General features: G+C 39.0%; 1 protein-coding gene across 1 annotated transcript in view; it reads right to left on the minus strand.

The window, feature by feature from the left end:
* The window catches only part of LOC134844629 (arf-GAP with GTPase, ANK repeat and PH domain-containing protein 1-like), a 67,059-nt gene extending 50,626 nt beyond the window's left edge, over positions 1-16,433 (minus strand). The window contains exon 1 of the mRNA XM_063861408.1: positions 16,424-16,433. The gene's annotated coding sequence lies outside the window, so the exon portion shown is untranslated. The remainder of the gene's footprint in view (positions 1-16,423) is intronic.
* Positions 16,434-19,752: the final 3,319 nt, after the last annotated feature.

Consider the following 19,752-nt stretch of genomic DNA (forward strand, 5'->3'; position numbering starts at 1 on the left):
TAGCAGCGGATTGGAAGCAAAGACCAGGAAAAGGGGCGTAGCTGCCTTGCCTCCGGCAGCGTCACAGATTCCTATGTTTCTTAGTGACACGGGCGTCGGAAAAGCGACACGTGGACCCGGAAAACCTAGTCTTGTCCTTGACGAGATTGAGAGACTTGCTCTTGGAAAGGGACGTGAAGGAGCTTTCGCTTCCAGTGTACGACCCAAAGAGAGGACGTCTGCATCCCCGAGAACTGTGCTCATACACGTAATCTTCTCTGATACTAATATACAAGTATACTTACATAAGAAATATTACTTAAGTATAGGCTGAGTTAAGGTGACATGCAAGAGGGTATGAGACTAAAGTAGGTAATGTGTGTTATGTTACGTTATGTATTATGTTATTAAGGTCCTGGGTAAGAAGGAGTTAGTGACCACGAACAACTGAAAAACAATCGTAGGAATAGATTCAAAGTTTGGACTGTCCAATCTTAGGTCGAGTTCCAAAATTTTAGAGACCGATTGATTTTAATAAATTTTATTATCAAAATCTTTTTATCTGACTGTTTTAAATAAACTTTAACAAAAAATTAAGGTGAAACGGACAAGTGTGATATTCGTGACCTCTTTTCTAGATCCTGATTGATCATTTAATTACTCACTTGAGTCAAATCATTGAATCAAATCGAATCGAACCTGAAAAGAGAATGGATAACTTCAACTTGGATGAAATGATGGACCTGGCAGAGGCATATGTAGGACCGATGGTAGATGCGATTTATCGTCGGCTAATGGATCGAGACTTCGCTCTGGAGGACCCAGAGGTAGTCATGTTGCTGACCGCCCTGATAAACATCTTGGGGCATGACAACCTTGGGGACCGCCCCACGGAAGTCCTATTGATGGCAGCATACGGAGAGAGGGGAGTAATAGACCGCCCGAACATGAGAGTGATGAGGTGGAGAAACGGGGCTCTCTCAGGGAGTGACTTGGCGAACGAGCCTGGATTGGGAAGTTCTAGGACTTACCAACCAGGTGAGATGCCTTTGCCCTCCAAGCCCAAGCCTGGGCTGAGGAGAATGCATCAAGAGATGAACAGCGAGGCTGCCTCGTCTAGTTCACCACTGAGAACAGCTGTGCCACCAAAGAGGGCGAGATTAGAACAGGGGGTTCAAACAAACCAAACCATGCAAGATCTAGATGGGATGAAAGATGAGCTGGAAAGGACCAGGAAGGAGCTGGATGAAATGACTAAGACCATGCTCATTACGGAGGACGACAGAGACATGTGGAAGAGATTGTTTGAAGACTGCAACAAAAAGCAGGGTGAAGAAATTGAACGCTTGAGGCGGGACTACAAGGAGCGATCGGAACGGGTGGCATTGACAACAGCCGTGGAAAAAGTGATACCCGCAAGGAGTATTCCTCGTGGGCAGTCCCCGATGGAGCTCTTGACGCCTCGAGAAATGAGTCAACCGACAGAAACGCGATTCCCAGCTACAACAGGTCGAGTGACAATCCCGGACCCGAGTGATACCTTAGGTGACCCAGTCGTGGAGCAGACGATGAGAAAGCTGATAGAGACAGCTGGACGACTAGTGGCCAACAGGAATGCGCTATGTTCCGGGGTGACTGCACCCTATGGAACGATCGACGATACGAGCAGAGTATGGCTCTCCCAAGACGTAATGACAAAAAGGGGAGTTAGCGATGCAACGCTACCAATGGGGAGCTCAAAGTCCCAGAACGGAAGATACGAAAGATGCCGGCGAAGAAAGTGTCACGGGTAATGGATGTGCAAAAGAATAATCAGTTGAAGTATAACTTCACAGGAGTCCCGGAGGCGGATCTGAGAGCTTGCTTCAATCGAGCGACCTGGAACCCGGCAGTAAACCTGCAGCAACCACCACTGGGGACATCACATCTGATACTAGGAGACAGTTTTGTCAGAGTGCTCTCAAACTTGAGGACCTCCTGGATCACCACGGTGATGGCTTTCGGAGGCGCGACGATAGCCCAGTTATTTCGGATGGTGGAGTTGATGAACCCAGGGAGCATCCCTAATGTAACGATCCTAGTTGGGACAAATAACATCTCGAGAAGCTCAGATGAGGAAGAAGCACTATGGGAATCAATGATGGTGTGCTTGTTTACTACCCTCTGCCAAAAGTTCAACTGCGCGGTAGTGACCGTTTTCACTGTGCCAATGAGCACGAGGACATTGACTGCGGCAGGGAGAAGGCACAACGAAAGAGCTAGAACCCATGAGGAAAATAGACGAAATCAGGAGATTCTCGAACAAAGAACTGAGGCTCGCTAAGGAATCCATGGGTGCACTGCCAAAATCCAATGAATACTGTGGACCTATCAGAAAGAAGTCATACAGTTACAGTTACGTGTGCGGAGTCATAGGGATAGCGTACAAACCGTTTTTCAGTGAAGACATACGCAATTACTTCTTTGGTTACGAGCAAGCAGTGTTGCTGAGGTTCTGGACGTCGAGAATTGCAACGATTAGAAGCGATACTAACCCGCAGACCAAGCTGGGACTATTTTTAGAAGAAAAGGTAGCTGCACCTTCCGTGCCAGAATCCGACAAACGAGTGGAGTTTGGATTGGGATTCTCAGATGAATTACTGAGAACGAGCTTGATGGTAGTGGGAACGGATGAGACCATCATGGTGTCCTAGTCCCAACGCTGATTCGATACTACTTGCAACGCAAGATGTACAGTGGGAACTAAATGCGGACTGTAACCTGCGTGATCTTAATATCATATACAATGTGATGACAACAGCCTCTACGAGCAATGAGGAAGACAAAGTGGAGTTGCCTGGCTGGGGACCAGAAGACCGGGTTAAACCTGGTAGCTGTCTGGCAGAAGTCTGTGGACAGGAAGGTCATGTTTGTGGAAGTCTAGATTGCGTGAAAACCCTGGAGAAACAACACAAACAGTTGACAATATTGTTTGGGAACATTGTGATGAAAGCGAAGACGGAAACGGAATTGATCGCAGATTGCCATGGAGGAACCGAGGTGAATCTAGTGACTGCACTAGGATTCTACAGTAAGTTTGGTTCTTTAGAGTCACTATTGAATCTAGAACAGAAACATGAGATGGTCACAGCCATCAGTGTAGAAGTGTTCCCAGGAGTTTTGCAAACTGAGCAAAAGCACATAGGAAAATGGAGGGAAGCGATCCAGGCAGAAATGAACATCAGGCACAGTGAAATTTATCGCAGACCATTGGGAGCGCGATATTTGGTGGGATCGATATTAGCTCCAATGTGCAAGAGCAGATACCCAGTGCATTTTGTAGCTGTGGATGTAAAAAGGACGAGAACGATCATGGATCAAGCTTTCTCATTTTCAAAGTGTGTGAGATTAGCGAGAATGTCAGAAAGATCTTATGAGTTATTGTGCAAATGTTCTCAGCAGTTTCAGAGATAACTAAGTGGGAGTTGGAATCGATACTGGTAAAGAAGTTCATGGGATACGTCAGTGGGAACTTCAGCGACTTTGAAAGACAAAAACAGAGAGGATCAACCGTTAGGGATTACAATGCAGTAGATGAGAATGATGAAGTCCACCGAGTGTTGATGGAAGTGGAACCACTACTGGAAGCTTCGGGAAAGCGTAAATGGAGGAGCATCATGTTAACACATGATGAGTTTCCCTGCCATTGCTTGCTGCAAACATGGTGGTATCCCGGGCGTAGTAATTTGGTGTTGATCTGGGACTCTGGAGAGCTGCTCTCCATGGGTTTACCAGACTCATCACGGCCCATAACAGTAGTGATAGTGGGAGTTATGATGGCGATACGATGGCTGGAAGCTCATGGGAAGGAGAACAATAGACAGGAGGCTCCAACGCGAGAACAATTGCAAAAATTGGATTGTCTAAAAGGTTTAGATCTTTTTGAGACAACGTGTAAGATTCTGAACATTCCGATGGAAGTGAAAAAGATATGGGCACAGAGACAAATGAGGCCATAGTTTAGAGCCAACATGACTGCATGGTTGTATGAGTATGCCAAGAAGCATATGTCGAAGCACGGCAGAGTGTACAGTGTGTATCAGCTGGACATTGGGGCGGGAGCTTTCAAGCGAGCTTTCGTAACTCATCGGAATGCAGTGAACACCGCTGTGAAGAGAACTTCCAGGACAAGTGAACGTGATGGAAGGGAGAAAGAAGAGATGTTGAAGCAAGATTTGGAGAGAAACGTGACGTTGTGTCTCCACAATAGCTTCTGCAGAAACAGAGAAACTAATGTAGGTCCCCTACCTTGTTGTAAACAAAAAGTAGAAGAGCAGAAGTGTTGGAGGACTGCTTCCAACAGCGTCAGAATAGCTAACGATGTGTTGCAAGACACAGAAACTGAAAGTGCAGAGTCAATGTTGCAGGAGGAGGAGATGGAGCATTGACAAATGGCCGGAAGACAAGATGCAAAAAGAACCGATATTAGAAAAATTTTCTTCTAAAATTTTAGAACTTCTAAACGACGAATAAAGAGGAAACAAAGAAGTGACGAAAAGAAGAAGTTGAAACTCACGATTGTTTTATGTGAGTGAGAAGAACTCAAGTGAGAAACTAAGCAACCAAGTCGTAATTGAAAACTGAAACATTTAGTTGAGTTTTGAGCATTGAAGAATTTGTTGCATTTATAAACTTGTATTTTGATTTTAGTAAGTGGCTTTAGAGACACCTACTATTTATTTAGAAAGGCTTGAGTAAAGATTATAATTAAATATTATAGCCTGCATGACTGTTTTTAATCAACTAGGAAAACTGATCACTTTGTGGTGACATGAAAGGCTTGGGTAATCTCTTGAAGAGGGAGATTGTTTCATTGTTCTTTCTAACCACAGAGTTGCTTAATTTTAATATTCAGAACAAAAACAACTAAAATTTCCGAAGGGAAGAAGCATAGTAGGATAATTTTAGCTTGTTGGTTGGCAGGACTGTCCTGCAAACTAACACCTTTTTAAACCTAGGAGAAAAAGTTTTAAATCAGGGCATTGATGTTGGAAGTCAGAAAAAAGGTTTTATCTTGAGTCATATCCTCAAAAAGCAGATTAGTGAAAGAATTTGGAAGGCTATAGTAGTGTAGTATGATGCCATTTATATGCTGCAGTGAGTCGATATGACGTGGATAAAATAATTTCGTGCATTTTCTAAATTCTGCTCAATGACACTGTACCAATTTTACGAACATTGCGAGATTCACTGGGGACATTGACCGGGCTGTCCGGGGAGTATGTGACATTCGATCAGAATCAGCGAAAATGCAGTTTGGGCGATTTCGAATTGTTCAGCTAACCTTCCGAATTGACAGTTTTAAGAGATAAGTGACGTTATTGGGACGATTAGTAAAACGGTGAACGTCAAGATATTCTGGTAATTTGTGTAATTTTAAAATTTCGAATTGGGAAGTCGCACTTCCGAGAAACGGCAAAAACCGCCATTTTGCAAGAAAACCAGAAAAAATCAGAACAACAATAGTTGCGACGAAGATAACTACGAGAAAATAGAATATCGGAATCGAAGAAAACAGCAGAGTTAGCAGAGACCGTTCCGAGTTGCAACGATTGTGCCGCTACAATCGTTGCAAAGCCGTTCACAACAACGGTGAAGGGTGGGAAAGCAGCCCTCCGGAAGGAAGATAAGGTTGTTATTTCCCCGGATTCAAGAATGGAGATGATGATTTTTATCTACTGAACAAAAACAATAATAATATAATAAGTAGTAGTAGCCCTGTTTTTATGAGTGACCTCGTGGTCTGGGGATACTGAGACCCAGCCATGAGCTCACTAATTTTGCATGTAATTAAGTTAATTTGAGCATTCTGGTCGAAGCCGGAGAACAGTAACGTTTTTGTCGACCCGATGTTAGAAAGACCACCAAAAGAACTGGCTTTGGTAGAGACGGTGGAAAACGTATAGAGCTCTGTTTAGACGTTGGCCAGTCGTCTTAGAACCTAGCTTTTTTTCCCGTCGATATGTACTTCCGGGCGAATGTTACAAGTAGATCCTAAATTAATGTTTGGGAGAAAAAACCTTGAGTAAGAACTTAAAACTTATTCCACGAGTCCTTTTATTGGACTGCCACATTTTTTTTTCAAGGACAACTTTCTGAAATCTGACTTAAGTGTTCCTTCAACTACATCATATGTTAGAACAAATTCTTTGCATAATGTTCTTGAAAATTTTTTCATATTTGGTCGTCTTATCGAAAAATTTTTCAATTAGTATGCTTAAATGTCGCTGGGTAATACTAATTGTTTTGTTCAACAATGTTCCATGAACCGGTGATTTGGGTAGTCTAGTATTATATAGGCTGCTTCTAAACTCATCGAGCTTCTTCCAGCCTAGCTTCTCTTTCTATCCAGGGGCTTGCCCTTACCCTCGATGATTTTGAACAAGGCGTCTGAATCCACCTTTGCGGATCAAATTTCAGGGTACTGATTTGTCAGCCATTGCGCCCTATTAGTTTCCATAGCCTTATGAAATTGCTCCCAGCTGGATGTACTCCTAAAAACCCTGTGTACAGTGCCTTGGATAACACTACGCTTACACTGAGTTGGGGGCGCAGCTTCTATAGTTCAGTATAGTCCCTGTATCTGTTGGTTTTTGATACCAACTGCAAGTTACACGCCTACCCTGCGATAAATTTATGTTCAAATCCAGGAACGGCAAATTCCCCTCCAAATTAGTTTTCTCTAGAGTGAACTGCAAATTTGGATGAAGAGAATTGGCGGTATCCAGAAGACAACTCGGCTCCCCTCTGACTGTTCCAACAATGTCATCCACATACCTGAGGAACAATTTCACCTGGGGAGTATCCTTCTCCTTGCTCTTAGCTCGGCAGCAGCTTTCACAGTACCAGACTATCTCGGTTATTGATGCGCATTCGTCATCGGATATTTTTCCGCATTTTAGATGATACCAGTTTCGGCAACTCTCGCATTCAACCCCCTTGATCTATATGTGACTTTCCTGCTGCAACATGGGCACAAGCCGTTTTTGTCATCAATTTGCTGTACCTCCGTTCCCACCGGTATTTCTTGTCTTAGGGCAAACTCGTACTCTTTCAGCCATAAATTTGCCAAAATTACAGCGAGGGACGCGCCCATTGCTAAACCATTAACTTTTACATAGCATGAATCATTACACATGAAATATACTTTGCTGACCGCCATATTCAAACGCCTTTTCATGGTTGCTCTTTGAATTTAAGGAGGAGACTCCTGGTTGTACAGCTTCTGTAAAGCAATTTCAATTGCCTCCTTCAGGGGAACATTGGTGTACAAACTTTTCACATTAAAATATTTTATGATTTCATCCGGATCAAAAAGTCCGGTATTAGATTGTTTTTCAGACTTTTTTAAAGAAAACTTCAATCTATGTACAGATACTTGAACTTTTTAAAAGAATTTTAAATAGTCTAACACAGTTTTCCAAGTAAATTTTCTTTTTAAAGTTTGTCTGAGCTAAACAGCAGGCAAAAGTACTGTGGTCATTGTTTTGCAGGCTACGAGTAATGAAACTCACAAGGCACAAAACAAAACAAATCACACACTTCTCACCCCTGTCTTTGAAGCGCAGACACTTCCTCTGCCTTCAGCTTCTGCTCACGTCTTGCTTTCGCCTTCCTCCTTGTTTGTGTTGGTCTCTGTTGTTTGCCCCTGATATTGCCAATCAGCTCTGACAGCCTTTCTTTGTGTGCCACTACCAATCGCAGAGATTTCAGCTCCAATTCAGCACTCTGGCGCAGCTTTAAATATTCCATGAGCTGCTCCGGGTCGCTTTGCTTGCTCTTGGAGAGTAGCCGTTTTGTAGCTAAAACAATGAGCACTCCTGTGCCACGAAGTTGACTAAACAAGTCGGGCGTTCCTTCCCTTCTGCAGTAAACGATCGCCAATATCTGCTGCTTCTTCGACTTCAAATAGTATGTCAGCTCCTCGGCACCGGCTGGGCGATAACTGTTTGTTCTGTGGCTGTTAATGGCGTTGTTCACCACGTCGTGCCACACAACCACTTTTTTCTACTTCAGTGGACTGTCTTCCAGTAATCGTCGGAGGTTCTTGCTTTGGTTCAGCAAGTTGTTATTAAGGGATAGGCCAGGAATTGCTGTAACAAGGCTCTCGTATTGCTTTTTCTCACATGTGTTAAGGGCGTTGATGCTGTGGAACAGGGAGCTAGCTGCTACAATTTGAAACATTTCGGTAATTCAAATAAAAATTGGCCATATTTTATGTATCGATAAAAAAAACACTATAAAAATTCCCTATACGTTGATGAAAATCATTAAAAGTTTTTTTTACTGGCCCTTTAATGGGAAAACAGTTAGAATTTTAAGCTCTTCGTTTTTTGGTTTTATCACGAATATACAAGTAAAATTGAAGAAATTTTTGCTAAAAATTTCTTCAATTTTACTTGAAAATTTTTTTCAATTGCTTCACATTGAAGAAATTTTCCTCTCACCAGCCAATGCTGATGGTGCAATATAGAGGTAACCAGAGCCAATATTTTGCTGACAGGTTACGAAAATTAACTAACGTTCAAGTGGTTTTCACCACAAAAAAACTAGAATCATGTTTACCATCACTGAAGTCAGCATTTTCTAATGGCCTCAAGTCAAGAGTGGTTTATAAAGTGTCATGTAGTGGATGCACTTCCACCTATGTCGGACAAACTGTTCGACATTTGACCACTAGAATTGAGGAACATAAGAAAGCAGACTCACCGGTAGGCCTCCACCTTCAGCAATGCCAACTTGAGGGAAATAGCGCAGATCTTAGTTGGGAAATTATAGATGAGTCAAACAACCAAACAAAATTGCTAACACTAGAGGCAAAACAAATCAGAAAGAGAAACCGGTCTTGAACACGCGCGATGAGTTTAGGAGCAGGGAGTTAACACTGAAAATTTAGTCCCAAAATATTTTTGGTTTTTTTATTTAAAACGTACATGTCTAAATCGAAATTATGACTCAGAAACTTCCAGACAAATTGATTTACAAATGTTTAATTAATTTTAGAGGTTAAAAATATTTTAATCTTAATAGTATTTAAGAGGTCAACTGTGATTGGCTAATTTTCTATTATGATGGTTAAAAACCAAATTTTATGTGATTCAATATAAATAACATTTGTAAATTGATGTTTTATCGTCATTTAGATTAGTTTATTATAAAAATTCTGACGATGCACATAGTTGCAAAAACGTTTGAAATTTACTTTTTAGCAAAAAAATTTCTTTAGCTTCTCTTTCCTGTTATGTATCGTACGTAGTGTTTACAGTTATATTTCGTTGTTCGACCTCTCTATAACTTCTCAACCAATTTGTGCGCTATTTCCTCATGAGTATGCATTGTTGAAAAGGGAGGCCTACCGCTGAGTCTGCTTTATTATGCTCCTCAATTTTTGTTTTAAAATGCCGAACAGTTGACCAAATTAGTTGAAGGTATTTTCACTACAAGACACTTTATAAACCACCCTTGAATTGAAGTCTGTAAAAAGTTCTGATTTTAGCGATGCTAAACGCCCTTGTAGTTTTCCTGAGGTAAAAATTATTTGAACGTTGTCTAAACTTCGTAACTTGCGTTTAATTGTTTGGCTTTAGTTACCTCTAATATGAATAATCCATTTTAGGATCTTCAAAGTTTAGGGTGATTGAATTGAAGAACTCCTAGTTTTGTACAGGGCCTATCCCCCATGATTACGCGCAGGACGTCTGCTGCCAAATGTGCGGTCCATTTTTTAGGTTGCTAATTTGTCGGTCGTTCCGCCCAATCAATTTTCATTTTCCTCTATCTTGAGATTTTCCTAAAACTCTACATACAGGGCCGTTGAGAATCTTACGCCTGTATCAAATGAGGCAGGGCTCCTGTAGGTCAATATAGTCCCATCATATGTTACTTTTTGATAATCATTGCAGCTTACCATCTTATCTTGCAATAAATTATTTTCAGTAGCAGGAACGGCAACTTCCCGTCTGGAAAACTGTACTCTAGATTGAGCTGTCGATTTGCAAAAAAAATGTTTGGCGACATCAAAAAATCGAACGGCATTTTAACTGTACTATCAAAGTCATCTTCATGTGACATTGTTGGTACAATAAAGTTTAGTACATTAAACTTTAGTTAGGTAAGTTAGGTAAAAATCTATTTGTATAGTATGCTTCCCAATGTTCTCAACGCGGCTACAAAGTTTTTTCTGCTTTACATTAAGCTCAAGCCTTTCTTGTCATTCAGTGGCTTTAGCTCGAACCCCGCCGCTTTTTCCTCTTTCAATGCCATTTTAAACTTTTTCAGCCGTAAATTAGCAATAATGACAGATAGGTAAGCTCCCATTGCTACACCATCAATTGGAACACAACTTGAATCATTATACATGAAATATACTTTGCACAACGCAAAAAAAAATAAAAAAATTTTCATTGCAGATTTTTGAAGTCCACGAAGAGAATTCTGACTGTTGACGTTAATAGATACTATTGTTTCACCCGGACTTAGAGCACTGTTTTGAAATTCTCTGGGATCTTTAGTGATGTTTTCGATATTGGCGCAACCTATGCTATCAAAACTCTTTTACAAACATTTTATTATGGTTTTCATAGGAGCTGCCCAGAATTATTGGAACTGGTCGCAAGGGTGTCTCAGCCTTGTTTTCCTTAGGTATACCGTACAGTTGGGTGATTCGCCCACCTGTTAGCCTCATCTTAGAATACCAATGATCTTTGATGTCGTTTCTTTTGTTAATTACAAGTAATTTGCTCTTGAACTTCTTCTCATTATTGAGTATACCCTCAACAGTTGTTGCAACTTTTTTCTAAACTTGAGCAGAAGACAACAAAGATTCTTTTTTTTTCAAGTTTTTTTCTCGTTACGCAAAAATTAGTTCCCTAAATAGCCCCTTAACTGGTCCCAGATTTAAGTGTAATGATTGATTGCAACCAGCAACCAATTGTCTTTTTCGATTGTTCTCATTTTCTCAACCACTTTATCTCTTGTGGTTTGCTATACTTCACAAAAAAAATCAGCCAATTGGTTTTAGTTTTTATTGAGAAGAAAACTTCAGGATCAGCCTAAAAGGGCTTATCGATAAAGTTGTCTCTAATTGGATGCTTCGGACTCCTTGACAGCAAATCATGTACCCATCTCCGCAACTCTATACTACTATAATATAACTATAATACAACGTCCCTCAACTGATCAGTTTTTCTCACACCAAGACCTTTATTTTGTCTCTCGGACACTTTTTCTAATTCTTGCTAATAGTTTTGTGATTTTGTCTTGCCACATCACCAGTTTTTACTTCTTCAATGGATTTCTATCCATCAATCGACAAAATTGTTGTCCTGTTTCAGCAAATTACTGTTGAGAAAGAGGCCAGGATTTGCTGCTAGAAAACGGTGGTTATATTTTGACAGCTTCTGCTAAGCGTGTCAGTGCTGTGAAACAGCAAGTAGCTGCTACAATATCAAAAATTTTGTCACTCAAAAATCAACTGGTCTTTTTCTACGTATCGATTGAATAATATTTTTCTAATGATTATTTTATATATTAAGAAACGCTAATGTTTGAAAAACTGGCTCATTACCAAGAAAACATGTGGCTCATCGCTTTTTATTTTTTTTGAAATTTTACAAAAAAAAAACGAACTGAACTATGATTTATGCATAGTCAAGATGCTTACAACATAGTATTCTAAATTAAATTTAAACATCAATACAAAAAATACTTACCAAATTTAACAAAAATTGGGCTTCTTTTTCTTCAGGATAAAGCCTTAGCTAACAACAATTGACTTCCTAAATTAATCAATTAGATTATAACTCATTGAAACTCCCAAATCAATTGAAAGAGTTTTAAATGAATTGCCTGGAAGTATTCAAGTCAATTTTTCGATGCCGGACAAAAAAAATCAAAACTTATGTGTCTATTGTTTCCTAAGTTTTATTAGTAAAAATTGCATCCTGAATTTTATTTGGTTTCTTTTTATTCAAAAACCTATATGTCTAAATTGAGTTTGTGACTCAGAAACCTCCAAACAACTCGACTAAGAATTGTTTAATTAATTCAAATTGTTGAACGTTATTTTATTCTACTTCATAAAACTTAGAAGTCAACGGTGGTTGGTTTTTTTAACAATGTAGTTTCATACCAAAATTTGTGTAAATTTTTTAAATCAATAACTGTAAATTGATGTTAACGTTTGTCAAAAACTAATCGTCATAGAGATTTTTTTTGTGAAAATCTTGTCGATGCACATAATGGTAATACCGGAAAATTTAAATGAATTAGAACAACTGCTTTTTAAGCATTCCTTTCAAAAATTTGACATGGGTTTATGTTGGATTGCAAGAAATTTCGTCTGCTTGCTATGAATATATTGACTGAAAATATTTTTGACTTCACTTTTTTTTTTGAACTTCGATGTGTTTCTAATTTTTTGTTGTCCGTTTTTTTCTGCCTGAAAAACTAAAACATTTAACTTTAATTTTTAGCATTCAGTTTCAATAAAAAAAGTTTCAAATCGTTTCGGTAAAATAAAAAATTCCAGCTGACTCGAAACGTTGGTCAAGTTTTCATTCTTGGTGGACAGCAAATTGTCATCGTTGAACTTTACGAGCTAACATTACATTCTGAAATTTTTTTACATTCAAATCTGTGAGTCAATTGAGCGAAAATTATTGGTTCCAGTAATCATTTACTTTGCAGACTATACTTGTTATTGAATTTTTTTTCAAACTGGCAAAAGCTCTAGTATGAGCAGCTCATAGATTTTGCCTTCTCTTCTGACAGTATGAGTAGCTAATCAATTTTGCCTTCTCGATACAAAATACCTGACTGATTTAATTTCAACACTTCTACTAACCTGCTCACCACCTTCTAGCTATTTTTCTAAATCTTTCTAGGGAATACACTCTGCACAGCTCGTGGCCAAATATTGCACTGTATGGCCGAAATAAACAGATAAACTGAAAACAATTTTTACTGTGCCACAATAATGTTACAGAAAATGTTGATGTTTGGAAGAAAATTTTCTCTTTGACTCCAAATTACCGCAGGACAATCAGTATTTTTCAACGATACTGGAGGTATTTTTCAACCCTGTTGGAGGTATGTTTGGCTCGTGCTCAACCGTGCTGGAGTAAAATTACGATCGTGTTCTAGATATATTTCGACCGTGCTCGGCCCTGCTGGAGGTATAATTAGAAATTGTGCTTGAACCAAACACCTGTTTCGACTATTTATTTCGGCCGAGCACTGACGAAGGCTCAGTTTTAAAAGTCGAAGCATAAAGTGAGGAAAAAGATTGGGCAGCAACCTCGATTCGTGATCAATTTTGCCAGCTTGCATCAACATACAATCAGTTTCTAAACGGTTGCAGTCGACATAGTGCTTGAAAACAGTACTGAGGACGCTGCAACCTTGGACTGACCCATTGCAAATCAGCTCTCTAAATTCACGGGAGCGCTAGCAAGCAAAGGTTCAGCTACAGCCACAGCAGCGGGACAAGTAGTTAAAAGTATGCAAAAACTTTGACTTGTATGCCCGGGTTGGAGTCCCACCGTTAAATATCGTTTTTTAAATGGTATCACAACGATCGCCATTTTCCACCACTAATTCATGTATAAATCAGAGTTTTCACATAGCTAAACCTGCAATATTTCAGAGCTATTTCAATAAATATTCCGTAGAAAATCAGCACAGAAGTAGCATACAGGTCTATAAATCTGAAAGTTGTGAGATCGATCCACAAGAGCTCACTCTTTTTACTCATTTTGATAAAAATTTAATAGCTGTTTTATCGCTGAAAGTTAGCCAAGTTAGCGATAATCTATCGATAAAAATTACTATGGTGACAATGAACATCGATAATTCATTGATGGCTATCTCTGTTTTTGTTGTCGCTAATTTTCAATCTGATTTCAACGCGGGTATCCTGATAAATTAAAGGTCGATTAAAATCGTTGATCATTGCTCCTAACTTAGCAGGGATGTCGTGCAAAAAGAAGAAAATCAAACTCAGCAAACCAAAAAAATCAAAAAACAAAATCGTTTTTCCTGGTTTAGCACTCAAACGCTTATTCTTCAATGGGCAAGGATTTGACTTCATAATATGTTTCAAAGTATGCAACCATTTGAAACTATTCTTGCTGTTTAGATTTTCAATCAATTAACTTGGTTTACTTTGTCTCGTTCAGTCTGATGAAAACTAGATTTAAATAGTTTGATTCGTGTAAAGTAAAAAACACGATATAAATTTTGATATTCTGCACCAAAGGAAACATATGAAGTGGAAATTTGTTATTGAAGCTGAATTTTGTTGATGAATATTATTGAAGTTATGATGTTAAACTCGACCGAAATGACGATAAGTTTTTGCCGATAAACTCTCTCGAGCGAAATGACGATAAGTTTTTGCCGATAAATTCTCTCGTCTAATTCAAACATTCCACTTCATTTTTTTGATTTACGGAGATTAGGCGCACATTTTGGCGCCCCTTGTGGGGCGCCAAAAATTGCGCCTAGTCTCTGTAAATCAAAAATATGCTAAAAACATGTTAAAATCGGCAAAAACTTATCGTCATTTCGGTCGAGTTTAACATCATAACTTCAATAATATTCATCACCAATATTCAGCTTCAAAAACAAATTGGCGCAAGCTAGCCACAAGAACCGGTCGGTAATGCCCTGAGAAAAATTGCTCCTTTTTAGCGGTCAGCCTTAATTAAAATCGGAATTAGAATCAAAAAACAGTTAAAATAGGATACAACCCCCTATTTTAGTATATTAATACATGGGCAGGTTGGGGACTCCAACCTACGTCAATTGTCGGTACGTTAGCTTAGGCCACTCGGCCAACTGTGCTTATTTTATATGCATTTATACTCTTGTTTTATATTTACGTTGCAACACCAAAGGAAACACATGAAGTGGCATATTTCGCTTCCACAAAAGCATTATTCAGAATAGTTAACAAGTGTGGACTCAATTAGGAAAAATTTTAGCTGGATTATTTTGCTGCATTTTAAACGCGCTTATGAAAAAGTGTAATTTTAATTGCCTTAATCAACTCTAATTGAGCAATGTAAATTCCTGTAAAATCATAAAATTGATCACAAGTAAAATATGTTTTTACGTTTGGGCTCGCTCACGAAATTAAAAAAATTTGATGGCGTCAAACAAAAGTTAATTAAAATGTCTAAATTGTTCGCAATAAAAAAAAATCACCCCAAGCATGCACATTCTGTCTTTTTCCTCAAAACTCGGAACAAATATTGTCTGCACCTTTGTAAAACTATGTAACGCCTGAAGAAATTTGTCTAAATCATTGTAGAAGATTACAATAACGAGGATTCTGGGTTTGCAATATGTGCAAAGTTTGTTCGGGCTAAATTTTTACTTAAACTTAGCTTAGAGTTTTTATGGCGCCGTTATTGTAATTTATTTATTTGTTTCTTTGAGTCGGTAAATTTTAGTTTTTGTACTTAAACTTAGCTTTGAGTTTTTATGGCGCCGTTATTGTAATTTATTTATTTGTTTCTTTGAGTCGGTAAATTTTAGTTTTTGTACTTAAACTTAGCTTTGAGTTTTTATGGCGCCGTTATTGTAATTTATTCATTTGTTTCTTTGAGTCGGTAAAGTTTTATCATGATATCTGGACTCCCCGTTTCAGCACTCTAGAGTTGATTTCATTGGTTTACTTTTGCTTTCGCTTTTTTCAAAATATTTTTGGTACCTTATACATTTTATTTATCTTCTTATTCAGGTCGGTACTCCAGCACTCACAGCTCTCATTAAACAATTTTTGTCGTACTGATTGTTTTCTCACAAATTTGGTTTCAAATGCATTTTCATCAATTTTAGCGGTTTTTTGAACTTAAATTAGAAAAATCACAAATCTTATAAAACACAATTTGTAAAATTTTAAAATGTTTCTAGTCTAAAGAGCACAATTTTGCGTAAGAAGCACAGAAAGCGTAGAAATCTCCGAGCCAATTTCATATTTTTAAAAAAGAGACAAATATATGAACGCAGATCATTGGGAAAACTCAAATAAGTAGCACAGATTGAAATTGAAAATAAAAAATAAATTTTTCCGTTTCTACTATTATTTCTGCTGTTCGTTTACCACAAAAGTGCGGTGGAATTAGTTTAAAAAGACATTATACGAGTTTCAAAAGTATGTAAGTTAACAAAAAAGTAAATTGAGAGTTTAAGCTTTGATAACTGTAATTTTGACATTTTTAATTTCCTTATGGTTTTGTTGAAAAAAACTTTTCCGGCCAATTTTTGACACTAGGACAACGTACCACTGCGAATCAGAATTGTGACCACGAGAAAACCACAATTAAACGTCTGTAGTCCGTCATTGAGGAACCTGAGGTGGGCTGCAAATAATACGATAAATCCAGAGTTCCTTGCAGTCATTTAATAAGCGTGGTCGGAATAAAAAGATATGAGAGCAAAACCTTGCGGAATCCAGAACAGTTTGCGGAATCCAAAAACAAACAAAAAGATATTTGTATAGTTAATATGAGCTGTTGCGGGTTCCGCAAATTGTAAGTGGAATCCGCAAATTGTAAGTGCAATCCGCATTTTGTTTGCGGATTCCGTTTAAATATATGCATATGTTTAGTATAGCGTTTAAAATTATATCTTTTATTTACTAGGTGATCACCAGAAAAATCAATCTCAATTACTATATTGATCAACTACCAGTTGAAATACCAAACGTTTGGTCTCAATTCCTTTCAACCCAACTTCCATCTCAAATCCTGTCACCTCCGATCTGAACTTCGATCTCAGTTCACTAGAGTCTGAATCTATTAGATCATCAGTATTTTTGATTGATCGAATCTCAAATACTGACCAAAATTTGAAATTTATGCAATCCCAAACTTTGACCTAATTCGGCGATATGCTGTGCGTTGTGTCTCCAAACACTCTCAACCTAACGACTGAAAACATTAAATTTTTTTGTCGTTATACTTCCAAAATCAGTATTTGGGATTGAAGCAATCCAAAATACTGATCTAACATGGCAATATTCTGTGTGTTTTGTTTCCATGTTTTCCCAACTCATTGACTACAAATATTGAATTTATTTGGCGTTATGCTTTCAAAATCAGTACTTGGGTTGAACACTACGCTTATACTGAGTTGGGGGCGCAGCTTCTATAGTTCAGTATAGTCCCTGTATCTGTTGGTTTTTGATACCAACTGCAAGTTACACGCCTACCCTGCGATACATTTATGTTCAAATCCAGGAACGGCAAATTCCCCTCCAAATTAGTTTTCTCTAGAGTGAACTGCAAATTTGGATGAAGAGAATTGGCGGTATCGAGAAGACAACTCGGCTCCCCTCTGACTGTTCCAACAATGTCATCCACATACCTGAGGAACAATTTCACCTGGGGAGTATCCTTCTCCTTGCTCTTAGCTCGGCAGCAGCTTTCACAGTACCAGACTATCTCGGTTATTGATGCGCATTCGTCATCGGATTTTTTTCCGCATTTTAGATGATACCAGTTTCGGCAACTCTCGCATTCAACCCCCTTGATCTATATGTGACTTTCCTGCTGCAACATGGGCACAAGCCGTTTTTGTCATCAATTTGCTGTACCTCCGTTCCCACCGGTATTTCTTGTCTTAGAGCAAATTCGTACTCTTTCAGCCATAAGTTTGCCAAAATTACAGCGAGGGATGCGCCCATCGCTAAACCATCAACTTGTACATACCATGAATCATTACACATGAAATATACTTTGCTGACCACCATATTCAAACGCCTTTTCATGGTTGCTCTTTGAATTTAAGGAGGAGACTCCTGGTTGTACAGCTTCTGTAAAGCAATTTCAATTGCCTCCTTCAGGGGAACATTGGTGTACAAACTTTTCACATTAAAAGATTTTATGATTTCATCCGGATCTAGAGCAATGTTTTCAATTGTTTCTCTAGCCTCTTTAGTATTGATTTCTAGATTTGCTCCATCGATGTTGTCAAAAAGCTTTGCAAGCATTTTGTTAAGATTCTTATACGAGCTGCCTGGAAGTGATAGTACTGGTCGTACGGGGTATCTCATCCTTGTGTACCTTAGCTAAACCGTACAAACGGGTGGGTTGCCCCCCTGTTGACCTCATCTTCGAATATATCTGATCACTTATCTCGTGTCTTTTGTCCATGGCTAGTAATGCTTTGTTAAGTTCCTTCTCAGTTTTCAGTATCACCTCATCAGTGGTTGCATCTTTTTTCACAAACTAATCAGATTGCAACAAGGATTCCAGCTTTGATTCATACGTTTGTTTCCTCCCTATGCAAAAACCAACCCCCTTATCAAACGGCACAACCAGCGACCCATTATCTTTGAGATATTTCCTCGTTTTTTCAACGGCTTTGTCTCTTGGGGTTTGCCTTACGTTTTTTGCGTATGCCTTTGCCGCGGCTTCTCTTTCACATAACGTTTCACCAGATGGTTTTTGATTTTTCAATTGTGAGATGAAAATGTCGATATCCGCCAAAAAATGTGTTTCGTTAAATTTTTCTCTAATGGGATGCTTCGGGCCCATTGATAGCACTTCATATACCCATTCAGGCAGTTCAATGTTATCAAGTACCTTAACTGATCGCTCATTTCTCCCCCCAAGAGGTTTATCTTGTCTCTCGGACAGTTTTTTTTTCTTTAGTTTTCTGATGTTGTCTTTAAGCTTGCCTCAACTTGACGCCTCACGAAGCGGAAAATGGATGCCCACCCCTGTTCGTCAATTTCTTTTTGCACCAGTGATCTTGCTTTCATTAGCATCTCCTCGTACCTTTTCCTATCCTCATTTGCCCTAGAAGTTTCAGTCCTTAGTAGTTTCAATTAAAAATTATGCACAGCTTGGTCCAACAAAACCCGTTCTCGGGGACCCTTAACTTCAAAAAGTCCGGTATTAGATTGTTTTTCAGACTTTTTTAAAGAAAACTTCAATCTATGTACAGATACTTGAACTTTTTAAAAGAATTTTAAATAGTCTAACACAGTTTTCCAAGTAAATTTTCTTTTTAAAGTTTGTCTGAGCTAAACAGCAGGCAAAAGTACTGTGGTCATTGTTTTGCAGGCTACGAGTAATGAAACTCACAAGGCACAAAACAAAACAAATCACACACTTCTCACCCCTGTCTTTGAAGTGCAGACACTTCCTCTGCCTTCAGCTTCTGCTCACGTCTTGCTTTCGCCTTCCTCCTTGTTTGTGTTGGTCTCTGTTGTTTGCCCCTGATATTGCCAATCAGCTCTGACAGCCTTTCTTTGTGTGCCACTACCAATCGCAGAGATTTCAGCTCCAATTCAGCACTCTGGCGCAGCTTTAAATATTCCATGAGCTGCTCCGGGTCGCTTTGCTTGCTCTTGGAGAGTAGCCGTTTTGAAGCTAAAACAATGAGCACTCCTGTGCCACGAAGTTGACTAAACAAGTCGGGCGTTCCTTCCCTTCTGCAGTAAACGATCGCCAATATCTGCTGCTTCTTCGACTTCAAATAGTATGTCAGCTCCTCGGCACCGGCTGGGCGATAACTGTTTGTTCTGTGGCTGTTAATGGCGTTGTTCACCACGTCGTGCCACACAACCACTTTTTTCTCCTTCATTGGACTGTCTTCCAGTAATCGTCGGAGGTTCTTTCTTTGGTTCAGCAAGTTGTTATTAAGGGATAGGCCAGGAATTGCTGTAACAAGGCTCTCGTATTGCTTTTTCTCACATGTGTTAAGGGTGTTGATGCTGTG

This window comes from Symsagittifera roscoffensis, chromosome 4 (genome assembly GCF_963678635.1).
Source record: "Symsagittifera roscoffensis chromosome 4, txSymRosc1.1, whole genome shotgun sequence".
NCBI classification, from domain to species: Eukaryota; Metazoa; Xenacoelomorpha; order Acoela; family Convolutidae; genus Symsagittifera; species Symsagittifera roscoffensis.